This window comes from Pongo pygmaeus, chromosome 11 (genome assembly GCF_028885625.2).
Source record: "Pongo pygmaeus isolate AG05252 chromosome 11, NHGRI_mPonPyg2-v2.0_pri, whole genome shotgun sequence".
Taxonomy (NCBI): domain Eukaryota; kingdom Metazoa; phylum Chordata; class Mammalia; order Primates; family Hominidae; genus Pongo; species Pongo pygmaeus.
The window spans coordinates 32,023,083-32,048,639 of NC_072384.2; the positions used below are offsets into that span (position 1 = coordinate 32,023,083).

General features: G+C 38.3%; 1 protein-coding gene across 9 annotated transcripts in view; it reads right to left on the bottom strand.

Moving 5' to 3' along the window:
- NCKAP5 (NCK associated protein 5) overlaps window positions 1-25,557 on the bottom strand; it is a 996,626-nt gene that overhangs the window by 61,017 nt on the left and 910,052 nt on the right. The window lies entirely within an intron of this gene.

Sequence of the window (25,557 nt, forward strand, 5' to 3'; positions counted from 1 at the left end):
GACAGAAAACCAAACACCGCATGTTCTCACTCATAGGTGGAAATTGAACAATGAGAACACTTGGACACAGGGTGGGGAACATCACACACTGGGGCCTGTCATGGGGTGGTGGGAGGGATAGCATTAGGAGATATATCTAATGCAAATGTCGAGTTAACGGGTGCAGCACACCAACATGGCACATGTATACATATGTAACGAACCTGCACGTTGTGCACATGTACCCTAGAATTTAAAGTGTAATTAAAAAAGATAATAATGATAAGCATTTGGAAACAGTATTAGTGGTGTAGTAAATTTCCAGTGAGGTGCATGAAGTGGACATTTTTGAACCTGAAAACATCCCCCTTCATGTAATATGAGATAAGAAGACCAGCCTGTTATGAGCAGCAATAGTCGCTTGTGCATATATCCTGGATAGGTTTTTAGAGTTAGAAAAGGAACAGTCATTAGAGACCAAATTGTGGTCACCCTTATTTCAATCTGGGAATCATATGACTTCAACCAATTAGGTGAAATTTATTAACTGAAATAATGAGTAATGAGAACACATAAATTGAAGTGACGTCCTAACAATGGTAATTGTGTATCTCGTGCATGAATGATCACCCATTCAGCAGGTGACTAAATCTCTGGCCTCTTAATTTGACTATGGGGACAAGTAATTCACATGCCAGAAGGGTCATCCCAAAGGGTACCTTTCCCATCATAACACCACATATCATGTGGGCTTCATTCGACCAGCTGAGAAGACTGTGAGCCACTTTCTTTCACTCTCTCTTTATTCAATGACAAAAATCATCAATAACGCTTTGGATTTCTTGGCAGTCCCAGGGATCCCACTATTCCCTAGAACAAATTAAGATGATTTCACCATGTATGTGACATAGTCTGTTAATTGTGTGTCACCTCCAAAACATTTTATATATGGAGAAAAGTACAGTATCTAAAAAAATTACCACATCATTTCTGGAATGGTGGTGTGGTTTATCAAGGCCAATGAGGCAGCTTCCAAGATCTGGATGTCATCCAGAAAGTCTCCTGTTCATATGATAATCCTGGAACGAAACTTCCTAGGTTTCATCTTAGAAGCATCTTACAAGTCTAGCACTGGGTAAGCGGAACAACTTAGCACTGTGTTAGGCATGGTGGGGAATATAATAGATTATGACGTAATGTTTGTACCAAAAGCTCAACAGCTACCACTTCTTTGGTGCTTTAAGAACAGAGGCTTGTGGTGTGATCTCCGCCAATGACTAATTGTTTCAACCCCTGTGCAGGAGCTTTAGCCTCTCGAGGTCTCAGGTTCCTTTTACTGCTGTGAGGATTAAAGTATGTTCACCATTTAATCCTTAGAATTTAGAACGACACTAAGCACATTGTGAGACAGCCAAGTAAATGAATAATGAATGGCAAACTACACAAAATGTTTAGTATATTTATTACATATTAGTAGATATCTGATAGGTGAATAGCTTATCCTTAAGTATCTTTTATATACAATCTCCCTTCATGCTAAGCAATTACTATCCAAACTTCAGAATTTGCCCATTCCCCTACCTTCCTCCTCAAAACCTCTTTGCTGAGTAGCAGAAATCTGGGGATTTCCTAATACTAAGACAAAAATAAAGGGATGGGAATGTGTACAGAGTTGGCTTTTCTAGGCTCAAGGAGGTTTGGTGCTTGGTATTGGAAGTACTAGGAAGATGAAGTCTCTACGCAAGAAGCTTCAATCTTCACAGGGATATTTAGTAGGAAGATACAGATACCCTTTTCTCCAGTACGGTGCCATTTAACCATCTCATATGCCATGGGATGTTTGGTCATGGACTCCAGGATATCTGAATCATACAGACACACCATGAGAAGTACTTTTCCTTCCCAGGATTACAAGGGTTTTAGCCTCATTAATTTCAGGGCCTCCACCTGGCCAGCTTTATTCTCAACCAGCCTTGCAGATTATTCATGACCTTCTCTTTTCATTTTCTCTTCAATTAAGGGTACTTAATTTTTATACAATGGTGTTTTTGAGAAAGGATCAGCTGTTTGCATGGGGAGGCACTGCCAGATGAGTCAAAAAAAGGACACTGCTATTCAGACTTCTGTGTCTTTTCTTAATTTTAGCTTATACATACAACACTTCAGATTTAGCATGTCCATGTGTTGTAACTGGGGCAATTCTGGAAGACTGAAATATTTCAGATTTACAGGAGTAAGTAGATCTTCATCAGAACCGACTCAGTCTTTGAAGATGAGAATCAAAGATTCATGGGATGTAGCAGCTGAGATGTGTCAGACCCTATGTGCCCCAGGCTGCCTGCCCTAATAATTTACCCCAGCATCCTCAAGACCACCTATCCCTGAATCAAGGAGGGCTCAGCAGGGCAGGACATTAGGGGCACTTTTTCTTTCGAGAAGACGCGTCATCAAAAGTTTGGTGCTTCTTACAGCTATCAGGAGTTCTGCTTTTTTTATATCATTTCTTCATCCTCACATACCTATAAGGTAAGAACCATTATTGCCATATAGAAATGAGGAATCACAGCTAAAAGAGGTTAAGCAACTTGTCCAAGGTCATGTGCTGTAAATGAAAGCCTGGACTTGAATCTAGGCCTAACTACAAAGACAATGCTCTTAGCCACCAAGCTATACTGATTCCCCCCAGAAGCACAAGTAAACCCCAAAGTGCTGCTCAGTTCATAGCCATTGAGGCAGCCACGTGAGCAGAAGGCTCACAGCATGGCCCCATGGCTTCCAGGCAAGGTGCCCAGCTTCTCCTCTGAAATTGGTGCTGGCCCCGGAATTCTAGCTTGGTTCCTGGGCTCCCCATTCTGAAGCTGGAGTCCACTGTCAACATGCCTGGCATCTAGCTGGTTGTCTGGTCCTATGCAGGATGCCTATGCAACCTTATCTATATAGTTCTGAGAATCCCAAGTGCCTAGCAACTCTTCCTTCTGCCCTCTTGGATTGAATCCTTAGACTTCTCGCCAGGGTTTTTTTAGAGTTTACTTTGCCTCCTGATATGGTTTGGATCTGCGTTCCTGCTACATCTCATGTTGAAATGTAATCCCCAGTGTTGGAGCTGGAGGCTGGTGGGAGGTGTTTGAATCGGGGGTTATATTCATCATGCATGACTTAGTGCCATCCCCTTAGTGATGAGTGAGTTCACGTGAAATCTGGTTGTTTAAAAGTGTGTGGCACCTCCCACCTTCTCTCTTGCTCCTGCTCTTGCATTTGAGACACCTGCTCCTCCTTCACCTTCCACCATGATAGGAAGCTTCCTGAGGCCCTCATCGGCAGCTGATGCAAGCACCATGCTTCCTATACAGCCTGTAGAACCAGGAACAAGTTACACCTCTTTTCTTATAAATTACCTAGTGTCAGGTATTTCTTTATAGCAAGGTAACAATGGCCTAATACACCTCTAGATTGGTGACAGGCAGTCTTCCAAGGGCAATGTTTTTCTGGCTTTGTCTCCCTCTTCTGTGTGTTATAAGACACATAGAGCACTTAATCCAGTCTCCTCAAATGAAGATTCAAAAAGCAAGTGAGAATCTTGACAGCCTTTTTCATTTTGGCAATAGGTGCCATAAACAAAGCCCATACATGTTTGTCTAACCTATAACACAAAGCCATGGGGCAGTTGCAGGAAATAGGGCAGAGGAGGAATTTGGGGGTAGAAAAAATGTTGAAGGTAGTCTAAGTCTGGAGCCTTTCAGAAGACAACAACATTTTCTAGCATCAGTCCCCTTAAATTTTTTTACTTTCCTTTCAACACCCAATATAAAACAGGACTTTTGGAATTCTTGAGTTCTCTGATTCCTGGAGAATTGCATGCTCTGACATTAAACTCAGAAACCATTCACTATTAAGGCCATTTTTATTTCTAAAAATTACAGATGCCAAATGTAGTGAATGTGAAGGATTCATTTGTAAGTACCTATGAAGTGAGGTGTGGACAGTCAGGGGCTCAGACACATGCCAAGTTTCCCTGCAAGAAAATGTCTTCGGAATACATAAAGCTTTAGAAATGGAGGTTTATATTGAAAATGCTGACACCATCTTCATGTAGTTTCTTTAAGGCACAATTAGTTTATTGCAGTTCATAAAAATATTGTAACCTGAATTACAAGTGTTAGATATTGTACTTCTGAAGCCAGTTTTTTTCTCAGAGAATTTTAAGAACTCACAAGATAATCAAACAGTTGTAGTAGGAACTAAGTTCAAAGGGGCAAGCCTCCCTCATCTTCAATGAGTTGATGCAGTATTGCTCTCAACAAATGTGAGTTCACAGCTGGGTGCGGTGGCTCATGCCTGTAATCCCAGCACTTGGGGAGGCCGAGGTGGGCAAATCAGGATGTCAAGAGATCGAGATCATCCTGGCCCACATGGTGAAACCCCGCCTCTACTAAAAATACAAAAAAAAAAAAAAGTTGGGTGTGGTGGCGCGCACCTGTAGTCCCAGCTACTTGGAAGGCTGAGGCAGGAGAATTGCCTGTACCCGGGAGGTGGAGGTTGCAGTGAGCTGAGATCACACCACTGCACTCCAGCCTGGTGACAGAGCGAGACTCTGTCTCAAAACAAAACAAGAAACAAAAAAGAAAAACAAAAAAACCCCACAAATGTGAGTCACATTTCTGGCTGTGAGTGTAGTTGCCCACAGGGCCTTGCTAATGAGTTCAAGGGTTGGATCATTGGATGTACCAATGGGCTTCATCCTTGCAAGGTCACCAATTACATCTCTGATTCTGGTCAACCCTCTCACCTGTTCCCATTGTTCCATGTGCCTTCTCTCTGTCTCTCAAGGTATTAACAAATTCTCACAGTTACCACCACCATCAAGACCCAGGCACCTCATGGGATGACTTAAGGCACTACTTCCCAGTCCTTGTAAAGTTGTCTTACACAAAGAAAATATACAGTTGGTTGAGGAAAACACCAGTCCCTAGGACAACTGGTCAACTGAGGGCTGAACAAGCTCCATCTCGGTACACCTGGAACCCATTCAGAGCAGTCAGCAGCAGAATGGTAGAGAATCTCATAGAGAATGGAGTCCCCATTCTCTTTTACTGATACCTTGAATACATTCCCTTGCATATGTTTGGTATGCAAGGAGCAGACCTTCTCAGTCTCCTAGAAGCAAATACAGGACTTTCTATAAGGCTCTCCTTTTGGGGGAAGAATGTTAAGACTGCTTGGGGCAGGAATATTGTCTGGCACCAGACTTCAGTAAAGAGGAAAGTTACTGTGTCTGAGAGGGACATGAGCAGTCAAGATGGGTGTGGTTCCTTGTGGGATGGTGGCCGAGAATTTTGAAGAAACATTTCCACTGGGGGTTTTCAAGTTGCTACCTTAGGGTGTGTGGCCGAAAATCCCCACTCATCTCACCAGTGAGTGTTACCCTGCTGCTCCCCACCCCTAGCTGCCTCCGCATCTGGCCTTAGTGTCTTCATTTGCAAATTAGATCCCACTATCTTTATTATAGGGGTGCTTTGAGGACCAGAAACAAAGCATGTGATAAGCTTGGCACAATGCTTGCAAGAGGCACACTGTTATAATTCAGAAAATGGCAGCAGTTCTCAAAATAAATGTTATTAGACCGTAAGCATCGTGCAGGCATAACTGGATTTGATTCATCTCCTCCATTCTCCCATATAAGTGGCTCGTGCTCCATGATTGCTCTTATTTTACAGGATGGTAATTATACTCCCCAGGCGTCTGACTCTATCACCAGTGCTCAGCATCACACCTAACACATAGTCAGCCCTTACTGATGTGGAATGAATGAACAGGTGAATGAAAAACAATAAACCTTTAGAACAGTCTTCCTCATCGTTAATGGACGTGAACCTCTTCTTGTGAAATCTCAATCTGCTTCTTTTTCGCTCTGACTTTAGCAACCAAAGCAAACAGCTGACTTCCTTTTCTGTAGTTATTTTTCACATGAAGCCAGACTTCATTAATTCAGATAGCCACAGAGGTAAGATCACTCAGAATTCCTGAATATTTTAATGATGGATTTCTTAGTACTTTAAAGTCCTTGGGACAAGAATGGATGACCAAAGCAAAGGAAAGCCAACAGTAGGCTGTTCTAACATCCTCCTCAGTCCCTGTGCCAGTGCACAGCATCACTGGGCCTGAAGGTCCCAGGTCTAGGAAGCTAGTGTGGCACAGTAACTCTGGCTCTCATCCCGAGGAATTCTAGATGCCAAGTGGAATGCTGCCATCCTGTTTAACACCAGCATCCACAGTATTGTGAGAACTAAGTTCTAACTAAAGAGTCACATTCCTGGGGTCATTTGTAGTGAGCAAATCAGATCATTCATTATATGAACTTCTTAATGCATTTAGCCAGAAGAGTGAGTTGCCCTCTTTTAAAGCAAATCATTCTGTTAACTTCGTTGACTATTGCCTTAGTCCATGTTGCATTGCTATAAATGGGTACCTAAGACTGAATAATTTATAAAGAAAAGAGATATATTTCATAATTCTGCATGATGCTGACATCTGCTTAGCTTCTGGTAAGGCCTCAGGTAGCTTTTACTCATAATGGAAGGCAAGCGGAGCTGGCGTGTGTTACATGGTGAGAGAGGGGGGTGAGTGCCAGACTCTTTTAAACAACAGCTCTCGTGTGAACCAATACAGCGAGATCTCACGCATTACTTCAAGGAGGACACCAAGCCATTCATAAGGGATCCACTCCCATGACCCAAACACCCCCATCAGGTCCCACTTCCAACAATGGAGGTCACAATTCAACATGAGATTTGGAGGTGACAAATATCCAAACTACATAAACCATGCCTCTTCCAAACTTGTTTTACACCATATTCGTTCACATAGCAACATCATCTTTTATAAATAGCTGCAAAGAAAAAAAGTTGATTTCCAGCACTATTTCAGTTAACATAAATTTCCAAGTGAGTAGGATATGAATTAGCAATGATCTGGGGTGTTTGGGAAATGCCACTAATTTGTTTCTCAGCCTTTTCTTCTGCAGATTCAAGTGTCTCCATCTTTTCTCACAGATCCAGTTTCACATATCTGTAATGGTTTGAATTTGTAACCTCAAAACTCTTGGTACTATTAATGTATCTGTCAAAAGAGATTATTACAGGCCAGGTTTAAGAAAACCTGACTTTAGTTCTAAGTTACTCTGAATATTCAGATAAATGAAGTGAGAAGACTATATGCTTCAGAGTTGGAAAGACTGAGCTCAAAGACCTGCTTGGCTACCTGCTTGCTGTGGGACAACAAGGGCTTTTTAGAACTATTCTGACTTAAATAGTCATAGCTCATTTTAAATAAGCCTGGCACAGTGCTCATTATAAAGCAGACACTCAATATATTTCTATAACTCGTTGTCAGGGAGAAGTGAGGGCCCCTGTAGGTACATAATACATATACTGTCATGGAATCCAAGGGAAACCAAATTGTCATTTGTGCAGCTAGTGTTATACTGCAGCATCTGGGTACACTTTACTCAACAACTACCCTGGTTATTTCCCAAGGAGCTACCTTTTGGCAATCATTTCCCTGGGAGTTAGTTCATCAAAAGCATTAACGAATGATGAATATGCACCAATGTACTTGAGGTAGTTGCAATCTGCCTCATGTAGAGAAAACAGAGAGTGTTTTTTTTTTTTTTTTTTTTTGAGAAATCTATGTTGGAGGCAGCACCTTAAAAAGCTTTTTAAAAAGACTACACAAATGATGTCTGCTGATGCTCCCTTGTTTCCAGACTTATGACATTCTCAAGTAATAGTCCCAGATTACTATACCATGATTTTCAGTAACTTACAGCACGTGGATCCTAAAAGCTTATACTTCCTTCTGTGCAATGATCTACCCACTTACAGTTTCAAACAAATTATGCTAGTAATCACCTTTTTCCCCTCTGCAACCCTCATTCATAAATCCTACAAAAATAGAAAACTTTGAAACTCAAACTTTTTCACTTTGAAAACTTCCACATAGCTATAAAAGTTTCAGCCAAACATACAATGAGGCCCCAACATAATTCAGCCAGAAAGAGTGACTCATGGGTGTTTAATATTCATACCATCTTATTAATTGGCATGCATTCCTATAATGCAAGTGGTCATGTAAATAAGTCTTTGTAGAAGGTCTCTCCAGGTTCCTAAACATCTTTAAGCTACATGTGGTATTGGCAGCAGAAACTTAAACTACAGATGGGAAAACAGATCTCTTTATTTGCACATCCTTCTCTTTATCTGAACGGCTGAAACAAGCTTAAAAAAAACTAAGTCTGTTGCCAAAGCCACATCAATTAAATGTTAGTGATTCATTCTAAGTTTACCCCATGGTTTTCTCCAAGTAGTAAAAAATGATTATACTGGTTATTTATTCACAACCATTGGGTAGCTTTTGGCTGTGGCATTAAGATGACCTTCTGGAAGGTTAAATTCACTCTGATGGCTTTGGAATTCATGAGAATACTCAGCCTCTAAGTTCAAACTGGATTTTAGCTTCCTGAGATTTGAAAAATATGCAGGATAATATAAATGTGCTTTCCAATCTCTTGTGCTGTCTTTGGGATAATGGAAGACCAGACTTTGGGAGTCTTGCATAGGGAATGAGTTGCACAGGGGATGAATATTTTTAAAATGTAGGAAATTAATATGATAAACAATTAAAAATGAAAAAAAAATGGACCATGAAATTCCTTAGTACAAATGAAGGAGAAGTTATTTAAACCAATATAAAAGAAGTGGCATCTCAGGCTAAGTTGGTATCCAGTGACTCCAATATTCTTTGTCTGACAGTAGCATCATGTAAATTACTGTGGTAGGATGTAGTTTAAGGATACAAATTGGAAATGGTTAGAAATGTATTCCAAATGCCCACACAGACCACGCCTTTATAGAAATCTTTCTTGAATTTATTTTCATATACAGCTGTTATAGCCCCTGAAAAAAAACTCCTTCATGTGCTTCTTCTTGTCACTAATACTGAAATGCCCTCTTCTAAAGTTTTGGGAATGGTTATTGGTCTAGTATTCCAGAATATGTTATTCAATTTTCCAAACACTTCTAGATTTTTGCAAGTTTTTATAATTATCGCTATACTCTTGTCACTCCCGACTGAAAAATCTTGAAGTCTTCACATAACTGCTGCATGTCTTGCTATGCTAATATGCCTGTCTCGAAAAACAATGGCTACACTTGTACACAGTACTTACTGTTATACATAAGAGTGGGCTAATGTGACCACTACAGTTTAGTGGCCAGCATTTGTTTGACAAGATCATCTGACTTAGGAACCCACAGTTGGATCCCAGACTCCTAGGTCCTGTTTTAAGAGTTATCACTTCCAGTTCAAAGTCCTTGTTTATAAGAGTAGGACACAGAACTCTCCCAACTCCTCACAAAGCAATGATTACCATTTAACCACTTCTCTATCCATACATCAAGTCTTGTCTTCCTTAGTTTGACATTTTTCTAACTGAAAAAAAAAAAACAAATTTACTTTAATTAGCAAAACCTTCTAGAGTACCAAATAAATGTAGAATCACAATGGCTCCAGCCCTGATCCTTAATTGCCATTTTTCTAATTGAAGAAATGCCAACTTATCTATCCACCTTTTCCCACTGTTATCCTTGCCCATTCTCTAACAAAATTACTCTATGTTCAACCTTTTTCCCCCAATCTAATTACAATTTAGCTATTTGTTTGTATCTCTTTTTAATCCACTTTTGGGCTTGTGCGTATGCAAGGCATTTTAAGTCTAAACAAATGCTCTTTACGCATTCTCCTTTGTTCACAGACTCATTACATTCCCAGATCACATACCCAAATTAGTGAGTCATGATTTTCCCTTACAGAAGGTATAACATATCAATCCTAAAAGATTATCTTTGCTTCTGTACAACAATCTACTCATTCCCATAGGTTCACTCCATCTCTAGCTGTCATGCCAAAATGAAGTGAAAAGCTAAACAATTATTTGGTGAATCTGATAGACACAGGTGGCGATTATGGGTGGTTCTGTCTCTTTAAATCTCTTTTACTTCACATCAGGTTTGCTGAATTATATGGACAACTGCCTCTACTCTTAATTTCACCTGCCTGGATAATATCTGCCTTGATAAGACACATGAAGGAAGAGAGGAAAGAAAATAACTTGGGGTATAATGCTGCAGGAAGATATTTAAATCAGCTTTATTTGTCAAGAAACATAAAAACCGGGAAGCATGGGGAAATTCAGACCTATCAATTTAGCAACTGATGAAAATTTTATTAAAGATATTTACAGGAGCATTGGAGCCAGATCACCCTATTCATTATTGCTCTAACTTTTTTAAATTAAAAATTTGAAGTTAGATACTCTAACAGTATAAATAATTTTAGCCTGCCTATATTACTGTAATTACAGATATTTAATCAAAGTCTTCAGAAAGATAAGAATTTAAAGTTCAAAAATGTTTTTCTCCATTTGTCTCCATATTTAATCAGTATTAATTACTTTTTCAATTATATGCAGAAAAGAAGAAAGCTCAAGACTTCACAACCTTAAGCTTTTAAAAAATATTCATTTTAACATGTTTTACTTGCTTCTAAGGATTTTAATTATTATAAGATAATCTGTTTTAGCTGAATATCAAGGATCATTTATTTTTCTTTTACGTGATTGTAGTTGAAATGTTGGTGAAGAGAAGACTGAAGTTGAGATGAGTCCATCTTTCCATTTCAGTGGCCACCCTCCACTCACCAATATCCCATGGCTGTCTCTACAAGAAGATAATAAAAGAAGTAATGAAATCCAACAGACCAGGGGATATGGATATGGGTAAAAACATATATAGATTTTTGCTTCCATCCATGAAGAATTAAATTGTTACAGAAACACACATGTGTGCACACACACACACACAATTGCAGTGTTTTCTGACACTGAAAGATAAGCACAGAATTTGATCTCTGAATCAAGGAAAACAAATGAAGTGAGCCCTACAGTTACTCCAGCCAACTGCCTGGAGATGGTTTCTAACTGAAACATAAGACAGAATACAAAAATAGCCTGGAGGTAAATATAGGTGTTAAAGGGGACAGGTATGAGGATCAAGGCAGCTAAAATTTGCAGGGCAGATGTATATTAAAGATTGGAGAACACTAGAAATAGTAATATATGATCTATATATATATTTTGTTTATTGTGAAGTTTCTAATATATATGGAAGTAAAATATATAACAGCACAAAGGATGGGAGAGGTTATACGAAAATAATCTGTAACATATTATGTAAAATAGATTATGATAAAGTAACAATGTAATAAAATTACATTTAAATGTTAAACCACTCACTAAAACAGGAAAAGAGAGGTATAGCTAATAAGTTACAAGAGGAAATAAAGCAGAATCAATAAAAACATTCAAGTCAAAAAGGTAGAAAAGGAGGAAAATAGAAAGACGAGACAATCAGAAAATAAATAATTATATGGTAGATTTAAACCCAACCATTTAGATAATTACATAAAATTAAAATAGTCTAAACACTCCAATGAATAGGCTGAGATTGTCAGATTGGATAAAATAAAAATTGGTATACAAAATATACCTATTTATATGCTGTAGATAAGACATTCATTTTAAATATAAAAAATAGGTGCAAAGTGGGACAGAAAAAAATATAGCATGCAAACTCTAATAAAAAGAAAGCTAGAGTCACTATGCTAACATCAGAAAATGTAAACTTTAGAAAGGAAATATTACCAGGGATCAGAAGAAACATGTTATAGTTATAACAGGGTAAATTTATCAAGATATTATAATCCTAAATATGTGTATCTATAACAATAGAACTCCAAAATTATGAAGCAAAAAACTGACAGAACTTAAAAGAGAAAATGTCAAATCTATAATTAAAATTGAAAGTCTTCTCTCAGTAATTAATATAACAAGTAGAGAGACTATCACAAGGTATAGAAGATCTGAACAATATAATTTAAAACTTTGACCAATGTGAATTGTGCAGCACACTCTACCCGTCAAGGGCAGAATGCATATTCTTTTTAGGTACACATTGATTAAGATAGACCATATCCTTCATTACAAAACAAGTCTTAGAAAATTTAAAATCACTGAAGCCATGGAAAATATGTTCTCTGAGCATCAGAGAATTAAACTAGAAGTCAATAGAAGAAAGATGTCTAGAAAAATTTCCAAACATTTACAACTTATACAGTACACTACTAAATTTCCTGTGTATTAAATGGAAAATAAGATAATATTTTGAAATGAATGAAAATACAATGGAATGCAGCTAAAGAGTGCCTTAACAAAAATGTACAGCACAAATAAGATAGGCTTAAAATAAGTGCTCTAAGACTTCATTTTAAGAAACTAGAAAAATAAGAACATATTAAACATAAACTAAGCAGAAGACATAAAAATAGAGCTGAAATTAAGAAAATTAAAAAAAAAACAATTTAAAAATCAATGAAACAAAGAGCTGGTTATTTGACATGACTGATCCAACTGACAAACCTCCAACTAGATTGAGTAAACACTGACTAAAGGAGAAAAGACAAAAATTCTCAGTATTATGAATGAACAAGGAGGCATCACTACAGATCTTCCAGTGAATAACAGATAATATGTATGTATGAACAAACTTAAGCCAACGCATTTTACAATTCAGATAAAATGGAAATATTCTTTGAGAAATCCAACTACCAGAACTCACTCAAGAAAAAAGATAAACCAAATAGTCCTATATCAATTTAGGCAATTGAATTTGGAGTTAAAAATATTTTCATGAAATATTATAGGCCTAGATGTCTTCACTATTGAATTATACAAAATTTATAAGGATGAAAAAAATGATTATTTCTTTACAAACTCCTTTAGAAAACAGAAGAGCAAACACTTTCCACATCATTTTATAATGACCATATTATCTTGATATCAAACTCAAAGACATCATACATAGAGGAAAAATAGAGATCAATATAACTCATGAAAATGGATGCAAGAATGTTTAATAATTGATTTGCTATTAAGCATTTTTTGCATAATTAAGCAAATTATTCACCAAGTGGCATTTACCCAAGGAATGTAAAATTTGTTTAGCATTTAAAAATAAATCAATATTAAAAGAAAAACCATATGATTATCTCAAAATACATAGAAAAAATCATTTAACAAAATTCAACATCCTTTCATGACAGACAAAAAAAAAAAAAACAGACTCAGCAAACTAGGAATAGAAGAGAACTTTCTCACTCTGTAAAAGCGTAAAAGGGCATCTACAGAAAACCTACAGATAACACCATATTTGAAAAAAATAGGCTGAATGTTCCCCCACTAAGACTGAGAACATGTTAAGAATGTTAGCTCTTACCACTTCTATTTAACATTATAGTGGAGGTTACAGCCAGTGCAACAAGGTAAGGAAAAGAAATAAAAGGCATAGAGATTAGAAAGAAAAAAGTATAACTGTCTTTATTTGAAGACAATATAATTGTATATATAGAATACCCTAAGGAATCTCCCAAAACATTATGAGAACTAATAAGTGGTTTAGCAAGGTTACATCATACAAGGATAATTTAGCAAAATCAATTGTATTAGTATGTATTATAAATAATTGGTAATTAAACAATACTATTTCTAACAGTATCAAAATATGAAAAAAACCACATCTTATAAAATGGTGAAACCTTGTACACTAAGAAGTACAAAACATTGTGGAGATAAATTTAAAGAATACTGACATAAATGGGGAGATCTGCCATATTCATGGATCAGAAGACCCAATATTGTTTGGATATCAAGTCTCTTCAAATTGATCTACAGATTCAATGACATCTTAATCAAAACACTATCAGGCTTTTTTAAAAAAATAGACATTGACACATTGATTCTAAAATTATGTGAAAATGGAAACATTTTCATAAAATAAAACAAGGTCAGAGGTCTGACACTACCTGAATTCTTTATAAGGCTACATTCATTAGAGAGTGTGATATTGGGTAAGGATTTGCATATAGGTCAGTGGAACAGAACAGACATTCCAGAAATAGACTCACACATATATTTTCAATTGATTTCTGACAAAGATGACAACGTAATTTAAGGGAAGAAAGATACTGTTTCAACAAAAGGTATTACAAAACGCTAAATATTCATCTGAAGAAAAGTAAACCTCACCCCTTTTCTCACACTGTATATAAAAATTAACACATAAACCCAAACACAAGATCTAATACCACAAAACATCCAGAAGAAAATATTGGAGTATCTCTGTGGCCTTGGATTAGGCAACAATTTCTTAAATAAAGCAAAAAAAATGAACCATAAAATAAAAGCACCATAAATTAGGTTTAATCAAAATTAAAAATTTTGTCTTCAAAGACACGGTTAAGAAAATAAAACGCAAGCAACATATACCCATCATGCAACACAGCTATAACACTCTTACTGTTATATGTCCCCCCAAAGACTTATACTCAAATGTTTATAGCAGCTTTACACATAATAGCCCCAACTGGAAACTATCGAATTGTTTATCAGCCAGTGGATAAACAAATTGTGGTATATTCATACAACAAAATACTAATGGGCAATAAAAACATAAACAAACTAAAAAACCACTGATACAACATGGATGACCCTCAAAAGCATTATGCTTATTAAGAGAGGCCAAACCCCCAATACTATGTATTTTATAATTGATTCCATTTACATGAAATTCTAGCAAAGGCAAAACTACGCTGATAGAAAGCAGACCAGTGGTTCCCTGGGACCAGTGGTATTAGAAGAGGGTTGGGTGTAAGAGGCATGAAGGAGTATTTTGGGGTGATGAAAGTGTTGTAAATCTTGATTGTCATAGTGGTTATACAACTGTATACATTTACAAAAACCTACTGAACTATACACTTCAAAAGGATGAATTTTGTTATATATAAATTATACCTCCATGAACCTGCTTTTAAACATTTTATACTCAGCCTGCCAAAAAAAAACAAAAAAAACAAAACTGAAATCGAACAGTGAACTCTGGTTGAACACAGCTGAGCAAAGGAACTGTGCTTTCCCCAGGGTACATGCTTGAATAATCATTAGAGGCATCTGAAAGTGGTGTTGGCAAGAAAGGGTCTTCAAGAATCACCAGAGAACAAGACTGATGCTATTCCTTAATCCCAGATCTAGGCAGGTCACAAAGGGCTTTGTGAACTCCTTTATCTTTTCAATAATCATGGGAAACAGCTATTATTATCCTCACTTTACAGGGGAGGAAAGCAGAACTCTGAGAAGTGAAATGGTCACTTGAAGAAGTGCCGGCCTGACTCTGAAGCTCAGGATCTTCTTATCCATCAACCTCTTTCCAGTAGGGTGGGGATCCCTGGTATCAGAGAGAATGCAAGGGATTCTGCAGCCCACTACTTCTCTAACTTAGAAGGAGGCCAAAATCCCTGGTTTCCATAGCTGTGTGCCCCAGACACTCCTCTGCAGAGAGGGCATCTAAGGAGCAGAGCCTCTGATTCAGGACCTTACAGGTAGCTTATATATGCTCTGTGCAAATGCATTTGACCTTCATTACACCTCACCTTTCTGCAGCATAACAACATTTGTTGATTATTTACTACTGGGCAGGTGCTTCACTTGTATTATGTCATTATGCAATGTGTAATGGACACATTTTTCCTATGAGGAAACTGAAGTTTAAGGAGGTCAATAACTTGCCCGTAGGCCTATAGCTATAAGTAGGAAAGCCAGGATTTGGATTGGGGCCTGTGCAAACCTCAAAGTTTCAGGATTGATTGCTACATGGTTATAGTACCTTCTTCTGTATTCAGTTTGCCAAACATTCTGAATCAGTAAGGATGCTCTCGGTGGAAAGTAACACGTTAAATGGTGAAGAATGGTATTAGCTCACAGTGCAGAATTAGAACAAGCTTCAGGGCTGCCTTAATCCAGGGCCTCTGCCTCTATTTGCCTGCAGTTCTCTTCACGGTGTCCCTGCTATGTATCAGTTTTATCTTCAAGCTGTTAGCAGGAGGCTTTAGTAGCTCCACACTAGTCAGCCACACACTCCCAAGTCTAAGGGAGAGAGAAGTTGACTCTGTGTGACTTTCTCTATACCTCCAACCACATGTCCCTTGAAAATTAGGCAAATAAGGCATAAACTCATTCCCAGACCAATTTGTGTCTCTTGGAAAGTGCTGTTCACTGACTGGCCCAGGCCTGAATTTCTGAACCAATCACTGGCAGGGAAGATTGCCATGACCACCTTCATCAGGCTTTACTCCTGGAGTGGAAATGTCTGCTACATTCTTTCTTAGTCATTATTTCAGTTGAGTTTACAGTGACACTTTGTCTATAAGTGGAGTAATTATTTCCATTCTTCAGATAAAACAAATGCACAGAGAACATATCTCTTAGGGACACGAGCACATATGCAAAAGCTGGAAACTGACTCACTCCTACCTGTGGAGCAGCTAGCATTTTTCCCATTAGCTCCTTTTTACTGGCTGGAACCTAACTAATGGGCGAAACCCCAGGCCATGAGGACAGTCTGGAAGGAAGAGGATGAAGGCAGTGAATGGGTAGCAAGTTGAGGTGAGATACTGCATGTGCCTGGTGGTTGTGGTTTAGGCACCTGTAGTAAGAGGGGATCCCATGCTTGAGAGTTGGCTGGAGAAACAGAAGGCTGTCTTAGGCCTTTCTCATCATGTGTGAGACTTATGGCCAGGAACTTTTAAGACTAAGTTCATCCATCCTTAAGGCATTCTATTCTTCAATATGAACCCTGTTACCAACTCATGGTGAATTACGGGCAAAGCACAATGCCTTTTTATGCCATAACTTCTGCATCATTCAGAAAGATGATATCTAGCTACCTTTACCTCAGACAACCCTTTTTAATAATAACTATAGGCCGGGCACAGTGGCTCATGCCTATAATCCCAGCACTTTGGGAGGCCGAGGCGGGCAGATCATGAGGTCAAGAGTTCAAGACCAGCCTGACCAACATGGTGAAACCCTGTCTCAACTAAAAATACAAAAATTAGCCGGGCATGGTGGCACACGCCTGTAATCCCAGCTACTCAGGAGGCTAAGGCAGGAGAATCGTTTGAACCTGGGAGGCGGAGGTTGCAGTGAGCCGAGATCATGCCACTACACTCCAGCCTGGGTGACAGAGCGAGACTCTGTCTCAAAAATAATAATAATAATAATAACTATAATAATAATGAAGATCGATGCTTGAGTTCCTGCTAGCACCTGGAATGGTGTCAAACACTCAGATGCAAAAGCACATTTAATGCTCTCCATAATGCTTTAACTATTCGTATTATTATCTCCATTTGGCAGGTGAGGAATTGGGGCTCAAAGAGGTTCAGGAACTTGCTCAGTTCCTTGGCAAAGGGAGAACTGGAGGAGGCCTCTGTGATCATAGCACCCAGGCTGTGAGACTGTTGCAGGAATCAATGAAAACACACTCAAAAATGCAAAACTCGAGGCAAATGCATGCTGGTAACATTACCAACAAGGTCTAAGTTCTGTCCAGAAATAGCTGGATAAGCTTTGCAAATTTTCTTGTGTACTTAGATCCAATGACTGAAACATTGTCTTCCCACAGAGCCTTAGGAAATGGGAACTTGAAAAGGGCAGACATTATGAAGTTCAGGTAGTACACCTACCTCCCTCAAAAAGTTGCAGAAATTTGGGCCAGGGAAAAGCATTAGGGTGTATCTAGAACAACCTCTCTCTGTGGTTGAGGAGAGTTAGACATGCAGAGAGAGAGAGAGAGATGAAGCATTTTGACAGAATCCAAAACTATGCTTTTGATTCCTCCCTGCCCCGCCACCAACATTCATTACCATATTACACTGTCTCTCCAACAGTTTTAAATCTCCTTAGAAAAACCTGACTCAATTACAACCCAGAAAATAAGTTCTTTTTAAAAAAATTATAAGTTATGTAGGAAAGGGACTGATTTATTTAAACATGTTTTGAAGCAGAATTATAGATAAATATTTTGAGACCAGGAAAACATTTTGACTGGGTCAATGGTGAGGGGAAATGACATCTTTGGAAATGCAACACATTCATTTGGAAGCAGGGTGGCCAATGCCCACTCTAAATATGTTCTTGTACACTTAGTATTCCTTCCAAATGGCCTCTGAAGGTAGAACTCATGCCTGAGTTTTCAAATGGGCAGAAACTCACTTTAAAGTATATTTCCCCTCTGTTTGGGAGCTGACACAATCGAGTTACAAGCAGAGACTGTTTATCACCATGGCATGAAAGTCTCTCTTCAAATTCCTCCAGCTTTTATAATCAAACAATAACATTGCCAGAGTATAGGTTTTAGCTACATAAGAAACATATTGGAAATTGATTCAATGCTCCTGGCTTGGCTGTAACAATGTTTCATAACCCGGGAACCTCTCAGCTTGCTCTTCCCCCTTCCTGAAAAGCTTTTAGCTTCAAGAAGGTGGCAAAGCAAAGATAAAGCAAACATCATCCTTTTATCTGATCCTGTGCAAAATGAGTGGAGCAGACACTGTACCAGTGATAAGATGATTGCTAAATGACTCTTCTCACATTCTATCGATGGGCTGATGAATGAAATTAAGACTGACATTGATAAGTTATTTTTCCAGACACTACCAACGGTAGTTTTCAAAAAATGAGGATTTCTCTTTAGAAGCAGTAAGCCCTGGTTGCATGTCTAGGACTCATTAAAAAGTACCCAGATCAGCTCTACCTTGTAACAGATTAACTGGAAACATACATAGTTTTCCTTTCCCTATATCCCATTTTCTTTTTCTTTGGCACATCGTCTTTGGATTCATTCAAGCCAAGAACACCCTGTTCTCGAGATCCCTTTCCTACCTACTTTTCTCAGTCACACATTTCATTAAACAACTCAATTTTCATCTCCACAATTTGCCACAGCCCTCACCCGATTTATCATTCTAGCATTTTATATCTCTCTCAAGCTAATGTATTTCTCAAACATGCCAGATTTAATGGACATATCATTGGGAATCCAGGTGAAACTGTGGATTAAAGAAACTGGTGACTAACAGGAATTCTTGATGTTGTTTTACAGGATGGCAGATAAGGAAACAGCTTGTTGAAATCCCCTTGGCTTGCTAAATGGCAAAACTGGCTGAAACTGGTTGGAACCAACATAGCTAACTAGAATCTGCACAGAATAGACGTGCTTGCCGGATGAGTGACCTTTTGACATCATAGCTGGAATTTCCACCATATGTTTCAGACCAACTCCCCCTGCATTTGCACATGTGACTCATGAAGAGGCATGAAGAGACAACTGCATACACCCTAGGAATTTTACAAACTTCCCCCTTTCCTCCACCAATCACTCGCTAATCCCGAAATCCTCCTCCCAAAATTTCTCCCCTCAGTATGCTGCTTTTAGGCTGGCATGGGAGATGGATTTGAGTTAGCCTCCTGTCTCCTCATTCGGTTGCTTTGCAGTAAACCTTTCTCTGCAAGAGACTGGTGCTGTGATGTTGGGCTTTCCTTTGTGTGGGGGCAAATGAACCCTATTTGGTTTGGTTGCACTGGTGGAATGACTGTGTGGATCATTTTCACGGAGGCGGTTTTTCATTAAGTACCTGTGACTGAATTCTTACAATAGGGACAGTGACTTCCAAGCTAGATTATAGGGTTTTTGTAAATCTACAAGTCATTTGTTGCCAGACTTTTAAAAAAATAAATACATGAATCACTGCTGCTTTTCAGTCGCTGATTTTTTATTCCCTTCAGGCATAAGAAATGCTAGTTTTCACAGCACCTAAACCACAGACAGTTCAACCTATCTATAATGTCTAGTAAACTCGGAATCATCTGTGGGAGAACGGAGGACAAAAAGATGAGAATTCAAGGGTTGCTCACAACCTCTGTTTTTAACTCCTCCTTTGACAGCTGATATGCTTCAGAATGATGACCTGAAACTTTATAGTTGTGTTAGGGACATGTCCCTTTCTTTCCCTCTCTCTCTCCTCTTGGCACCTCTCTTGTGATGCCAAAGAGCTGCTCCAAGGGTAGACAGGAAGAGGATTAGGATGGGGGATGAATGGCACAGATCAGAAGAGCAAACCAAAGGCAGGCTGATGTGGCCCATAGATGTGTGCGTTTTGTTTTGGATGGTGTTTTTGTTTTTAACTTAAAAAAATTACAAAATATACTTCAAATACAAGAATGCATATTATCAAATTATTAAATTTAAATCATCATCATAACCCACCCTAACAACTTTAACCATGTTTTTAAATTACTCATGTGCTCCTCTCTGATTACATTCTTCAATCACCACTACCCCTTGATAAAGTAACTATCTTGTTAATTTCATGTTATTCACTAATTTGCTGTTTGTTCCTTCTTACCATATTGTTTAGTTTTGCTCACTAAACAAATAGAATCATCTTGTAAGTGTTCTGCTACAATTGGTTTTTTTTTTTTTTCAATCAACATTGCTTTTCAAATGAATCTATCATGGTACATGCAGCTGAAGTTCATTAATTTTCACTGCTGTATAGTATTCCACAGTATAGGTATTTCAAAATTTGTCTGTCCTTTCTACTGTCAATGAACATTTGGGTTATTTTCTAATTTTTGCTATGATGACAATGTTACCACAATCACTGTGCTATATATTTCCTGATATACTTGTTAAGGGTTTTTCCAGGGCCGTGCCTTCCAAACTTTTTAGACTACTATCCACAGTAATATATTATTTTTTATATCATAAACCAGTACACCTTTGTATGTGTACCTATTTATAAATGTGACCAAAATGTCACAATATTTTTCCTTAATACTTGTACGACACTCCAATATTTTCATTAGGAAAAAGAAATAAAAACAAAACAAAAACAAATGCCAAACTTAACTCTCAAATCGATTTCATGACTCACAGATGAGTACAGTTCAAAAAGTCTTTGTTTAAAATATATTTTTTTCTGTTATTAATACAGCTATACCAGGTTTCTTTTCTTTAAGATTGTGTGGTATTTATTTTTCTGTCCTTTTACTTTCAATTTTCCTGTGTTGATGTTTAGGTTTATTATGTCTAAACAGCTACATAGCTGCTTGATAATCTTTGCCTTTTAACTAGAGATTTTAGTCTATGTACATTTATTACAAATCCTCTATGTTCAGATTTCTACCTTTTATTTTATGCTTTCTAGTTGTCCAGCTTTTCTATATTTTTCTTTTTTTTTCATGTTCTCTTTTGGTTTGTGTTTCTCCTCCTTACTATTTAATTTTCCCCCTATTTTTCTACTAGTTGGGAAATTTTATATTTTATTTCTACCCTTAAATTTGTTAACCTAGAATTTTTCACATGCAAATATAACTTACCAAACTAATATATTAATCATTTTCCTTAACAATATAAGGACATTACTTGCTTACTGCCCCTTCCCACTCATTTCCAGTTCTATTATTGCTCAGGACTTATTTCTCCTTTGACATATTTAGTAATGTACTTTTATTGTTATATAGAGAGTGTTTACCACTTTCTCTACTTATCAGTTCTCCTTGCATTTCAGATCTTCCTGAGGTCATTCTTCTCCTGTCTGATGTAAACTCTCTAGAAATTGGTTTAATGAGGATCTACTGGTAGAAAATTTATTATTATTTTTTTCTAGCCTTGGAAAATGTCTTTGTTCTTGAAGCATAGTTTCACTGAGTATTCACTTCTAGGCCAATAATTATTTTGTCTCAGATACAAATTATATCTTCAAACATACTGAAGATATAATTCTAATGTTTTCTGGCTTTCATTGTTTTCAGAAAGAAGTTCACTGACATTTTAATTGTCAGTCCTTACTAGGTAATCTGTATTATATTCTATATTGGATAATTCTCAGTTCTGCAGTCTTTGCAGGACTCATTCTGTGTATTGTTGTTTTTTTCTGACTCTCACTAATGAGTCATTTTTTCCCCCTCATGGTTTCGTTGATTTTCTATTGTGAGTTAATTTTACTTGGAACTTCATTTGTAAGTAAAGTTTAGAGTGAGTGCCTCAAGAGAGGATTTGAGATGGGTTCTGCCATATTCCAAGGAGTACTGTTAACCTGAGTCTGCATTGTTTTATAACTTTTCATTGTGGTAAATGTCAAAAGTACTCAAACAGTGTAATATATCCTCATATACCTATTGCCCAAATCTTAGAAAGTACTAACCTTCTGCCATGCTTATTACATCAGTTCCCTCTTTCAGTTTCTTCTCTGGAGTATTAGAAACACAACTGGGACCCTTTTGTAATTTGAAGCTGGGGGATTTATGGGACACAAAAAGAGTGAATTAGGTCCCTGAGCCACATGAGTGCAAACTAATGATTCACAATCTTCAGAGGAAACATTTTCCTCCTCTTTTTTCCCCAGCTATTGTTAAGACAGCGTTAAGGCTGAGTCAGAAATTTATTCCCAAAATCTTCCTCTACAGGTCAGCTTTGAAGTTACTGCCCTTTGGAGTCCAGCTTTATGCCAGGGAGGGGCTTTATGCCAGGGACTAACATTTAGATCAAATGTTAGTCTTTGATCTAACATTTCACCCTAGTCAGGCCCTTGGCTTTCATTATGTCAACAATTTAGCTCCTTAAAACCAGGTTCTGGGTAGGGTGAATGATGGGGATTTGAGGAATGTTAAAGAACACGTTTTTCAAAGTCTGAAGAGTTTCCCAGGATATGAGACTTTTGGTGTTGAAACCAAGAAAGTCCCAGTACACTGGGACCACTGGTCACCCTAGCTCCAGGCCACTAGAGACTAGCGCATGCCCCATGGGCAAATGCTAGCTAGGGCATTCTCTTGCTCCTATGGATTCCAGCTTTCTTGCTATTCCTAGCCTGTGATGAATTCTTTGCCTGCAGCTCAACCATACATTTAAGAAAATACATAGAATTTTATATTATATCCTATACTTTAGAAGATGTGGCATTCTGTGAGAGGATTTTGAAATTCTAATTTGGCATATTGCCAGATAAAAGAAAGTCCCTGAAGATTCATTCTTTTGAACTGAGCCCACATTTAAACATATATCATATGTCACATAAGAAATCTAGGATTTTGGCTTCTGGTGAAAAATGGGAAGACTTGCTACATAGGGCTAGCATTCTTCTATGCTGACAACTGGAGTTGCTTCCCTAGAACAGGTCATGTTCTCTATATACCTCAAATCCCCATCACTCATATAATATATGCATGTGCATGTCAAGCCCAGCCTGCACCACTCACTGACCCAGGAGCTTTTTTTGAGTTTGTAACTCCTGGCCAAACAATCTACAAAAGGGACCCTTGGACTCTGGTGCCTGAGAGGTGATCCAAGAAACATCTGGTCATCATTTAGAATTCTTGGGGGGTTATTTAACTTTACTTCACAGCTACAGAGTATAGTCTTGGTTTGGATGATGGTTCCACTCCATCCTTGTCGTGCTGCTGAGCAAGGCATGTAGCTTCGAGAACATCCATTTCCTCATCTGCAAATAGCGACCATCACACTTAACTTGCAGGGCTGATGTGAGGACAAAACAAGGCAACTTACATAAAACACCCAGGCCAGTGCCCAGCATATAGAAAGCTCTTAATAAGGAGTAGATAGTAATGTAACATACATGATTGTCTTACTTTATTCATAATTTTCTGTCACATTGGACAGCTTTCAGGTTTTTGGGCTGAGGCACACTGCTATCTGACTTTGTTTTGACACTCACCTACTCCTTACTATGCCATAAGTTACAAACACAGGCTTATACTTACTTTAAGTGACTTAACTGCCTTTTGGGAAGTTGAAGGAACTGCACAAAATCGGGTCTCTGTATAGCTAGTTCAGTTTCCTCAACTTTGTACTTTAGAGCAATAGGCCTTGGAAATGGGTGGGGAAAGGGCAAAACTTACTTAATATGTCTCACTGTTGCCTGTTCAGTGGGGCCTTTCGCCTTCAGGTACCTGGGTTAATTCACGCCACCTCGTAGGGCTGCAGGTCTGCCTCTGGCCCTGGCAGCTCCGCTTCCCGATCTGTAGCACATCACTCTTCTCTTTCTTAAACGTCAAACCCTTCCTTCTTGCACTTCTCAGTTCCATGGCAAGAAAAGGTACCAGCCCCATGACTCATTCTTTTAGGGTCTGGGGGTACTAATCTGAGAAACACATGGCTACTATCAGCCAGCGATGCTCACTGTGTGCCTTTCCAGAGATCACCTGTATCATAACAAACCACTGGGGACTTTCACTCAAAGGAATCGCCAGTGGGTGGGAAATTCAGACATATTCTGGTAGGCTGGTATGAGAGCTTTTTTTGGTAGGGAGTCCTTTGGCAATCCTTAAATATTCTTGGTTGTCTATCCTTTCATATGAATACATGATTCTATTTATCACAGCACACCATTGATCAGGGAAGAGTGTTTCATGAGGAGGAAGGCGACTGGTGCGTTTGGTTGGCTTAAAGATAAGTGAGAGAAAATGAAGAAGTATTTTACTGTAAAAGTCTAAATGTAAGCATCGTAGTAATCAAAAGTGATGTCTTAACACATAGGTCTTCTTTTGAAAATCTCCATAGTCTATATATTGTCTGCAGGGCTAAGTTCAAATATCTAAGCTCGACTTTCAAGGTCTCCACCATCTGGTCTCATCCTACAAATCCAACTGTATCTGCATCTCATCCTGTGCTCTAGCTAAACTGGTCTTTGCGGACTCCCCTACCCTCCAGTGTGCCATGTGCCTTCCAATCTCTAGACCTTTGCTCATGTGGTTTCTCTTGACTTCAAGGATATCTTTCCTTTTCTGATGAGATTCTATCCCTTAGGACACTCTGCTGCACATCAGAATCACCTGCGGATCTTCAAGAACTACAAATGCTGGGCTCCCATCCTCAGACACTGTGACTTAATTAATATGGGGTGTGATTTTGGTATCAGTATTTTTAGAGGATTCCCAGTTGATTCTGATGTACAGCAAAGTTTGGGAAACATTGGACTAAATGGCAAATGCTCTTAAACTTCACTGTATTACTCACTTGCACTTGCCTTTTTCTGACAGACAAAAGCCAGTGCTCCCAGTTCCACTAAAGCGGGGCTCTGCACTCTGCTCTGTGCCATCAGATGTATATAGAACACAGCTTTCTCTTATCAGTGATCACACTGCATTTGAATTATCTATTTGCTTCTCTGCATCCTTGCTAGACTGGAGTTCACAGAGGGCAGATATTATGTCTTATTCCTCTTTGTATGCCCTGAAGCTGATACAGGGCATGGTTTGCAGACAATGCTCAATATAGGCTTGTTGAACTAAATAGAATTTAGCTCCCTGGTGCAATCTATAGGAGTAAATATTTTACAGGAGTGAAAAAGCCACACTTTTAACACTGTAAGTCCATAATTCTTTCTCTAGTGAAAAAACAGAGGAAAGGAGTCACAGACTAGGATTCAGTATGCTCATAAATACAGAAACATCCACCAAAGCTTTATTTGGTGACTGTCTCTGCTAGTGAGAAGAAAGCACTCACAAGGAGCAAGTTGACAGTAAAACCAGAGAACCAGCCAGGAGGGAATGAA